Below are 2,578 nucleotides of genomic sequence, written 5' to 3' on the forward strand. Positions count from 1 at the left end.
CAAATTCCAATTGCTTTAACGTCTTCAAACTGAAAGCTCCACTGCTACTACCCAGATAAATTGCCAATCTTCACGGTGCTTCACTTCCCCTTGCCATGTTCTGGAAAGTGTCCCAGGATAAAACCAAGGATAACATGGAACTCGTACTGTGTGTTTTCCTTCTCTCAAGGGTCTCATTCTGGTGTTGCCTATTACGCAGTGTCTGAAAACAGAAGCCTTATATATTATGTGCAGTTGCGTAGTTATTTACATCAATAGGCTAAGTCCAATACCAGCTAGTGTGTTCTTTCCCAAACCAGAAGTTGATATTGTCAGATTGTTAATTTTGGCAATTCTGGTTTATGTGCAGTGCTTTCCATTATTGTTTCAGTAGTATTTCTCTCACTACTAATGACGTTGTAATGCTTATTTCCCATTTAGATAATCAAGTGACCCTTTTATTTATTTATTGAGCTGTCTGAAATTTTCATCTTGATTTACAGAAGTTCTCTCTTGTTTATTCTGAGGCAAATATTTTCTCCAGCAATATAGAAGCCCTTTCACTCTTTCCATTCTCTCTTTTTTTTGTTGCTACCTTCTAACTTAGAACTCATGACATCTATTCCCTTTCTTACTTTTCAGGTTCTTGGCTTGTTTTAGATCAAAATTATGCTGGATTAATTAAATAAGTTGGAAGTTATTTTCTTTTCTTCTGTTCTCTGGGATAGTTTATGTGTATAAATCCAGGTATATTATTTGTAAAACATTTGATAGAATTTTCGGGTAAAACTATCTCGGCCTGGAGTTTTGTTTGCAGATAATCTTAAATTATATATTTGACTTTTATTTTTTAGTAGTTAGGGGACTATTCAGATTTTTCTCTTTTATTCATTTGTGTATTATGGTAATTTTATATATGAATATGTTAATTTAGCATACATTTTCCAATTCATTTTTATTAACATCACTTTTTGACCTTTTAAGGGTCTATAGACTCTATAAAGTTACATCATTTTTATTCATAATATTATTTGTGTTAAGACTCTATTTGTCTTGATAAATCTTACTAGAGATTTAACAACGTATTTATATTTTCAAAGAACCTTAGTTTTGGTGTTGTAGACACATCTCCATTGTATCTTTATTTTCTATTTTATAAATTTACCTTCTTATCTTTATTACTATCTTTCTTCTACATTCTTTTGTTTAAAGTTTTAATGCCAAATGCTCTGTTTTCTTTCCCTCTTATTCCTAATATTCCAAAGATAAGGTACTTTTTGATCCTGAACCTGAACCTAAGATGTTTACCACAGCCTCTGATTCTTAGTACAGCCTCTGATTCTTAGTGGGTGCTGGACTACAGTTTTTGACTTTGCTGTACATGAATCTGTCAAATGTTTTGTTTGGCTTCTCAGCTTCTCAGTAATCTGTGTAATTGGCATTCGCCTTTAGGGATAATATGGCCTCAACTTCTCAATTTCTTTCCATAGTCTTCTCTTCTCTCCCAGACCTTGGCCTTATAATTTCTCTCTGCCTTGAGAGTTCTTTGGTATAATAAAACAGATTTGTTTTTTGTTCCAGCTTTTTCTAGGTCTTCTCAGCAAGAATATAGAAATAAACAAATGGATTTACCTTTATGAAACACATTTTGATAAAGTTTTGACCAGTTTTTAAGACAGATAATATTCTAAATGTCTTGAATTTACTGTAACTGTTATTACCAATTTAACATTTTATGGATTATTTTTAAGTGGAACCTCTTGTATTCACAATAAATTAGCTTTTCATAACATTTAAAAACTGAATAATTAATTGTAAAGACTTATTTTCACTAATGTAATTCCGGAAAATTTTCAAAAAAATACATTTAGGATTTCTAAATGCTGATTTTAAAATTATGTTTATTTGAAAAGAAACTTAGACTCTAACCATAATTTCTGCAAAAATATTTTTATAATTCAGAAATAAATGCTCACTTTGTCAACACACATACTAAAATTGGAATAATACAGAGAAGATTAGCATGGCCCTCTTCAAGAATGACAAGCAAATTCATGAGACATTTCATGTTTTTTAAGTCCTCAAAGCAATGGCAACAAAAACAAAAAGTGAGACTAATTAAACTTAACTTCTGCATAGCAAAAGAAGTTATCAACAGAATAAACAGACAACCTACAGAATGGGAGAAAATATTTAAAAACTATGCATTCAACAAAGGTCTAATAGCCAGAATCTATAAGGAACTTAAACAAAATAATAAGCAAAAAACAGAAGACCTCATTAAAAATAGGCAAAAAACGTGGACAGACACACAAGCAGTCAACAAAAAAGAAAAAATGCTAAACATCACTAACCATCAGAGAAATGCAAATCAAAACCACAATGAGATACCATCTCACACCACTCAAAAGGATTATTACTAAAAAGCCAAGAAATGACAGTTTCTGGTGAGGTTGCTAAGAAAAGAGAAGGCTTATACATTGTTGATGGGAATGTAAATTAGTGCAGCTACTGTGGAAAGTAGTTTGGAGATTTCTCAAATAATTTCAAACAAAACTACTGATATGGTTAAACTTTGTGTCCCCACCCAAATCTCATC

At 31.5% G+C, this 2,578-nt stretch overlaps 1 non-coding gene across 1 annotated transcript; it reads left to right on the plus strand.

Annotated features, from left to right (window-relative positions):
* The first annotated feature begins 1,947 nt into the window (after positions 1 to 1,947).
* LOC112625547 lies at positions 1,948 to 2,053 on the plus strand. The gene has a single exon (XR_003119637.1). It is a non-coding gene; the product is annotated as a U6 spliceosomal RNA (small nuclear RNA).
* Positions 2,054 to 2,578: the final 525 nt, after the last annotated feature.

Source organism: Theropithecus gelada, chromosome 5 (genome assembly GCF_003255815.1).
Source record: "Theropithecus gelada isolate Dixy chromosome 5, Tgel_1.0, whole genome shotgun sequence".
In the NCBI taxonomy this organism is placed as follows: Eukaryota; Metazoa; Chordata; class Mammalia; order Primates; family Cercopithecidae; genus Theropithecus; species Theropithecus gelada.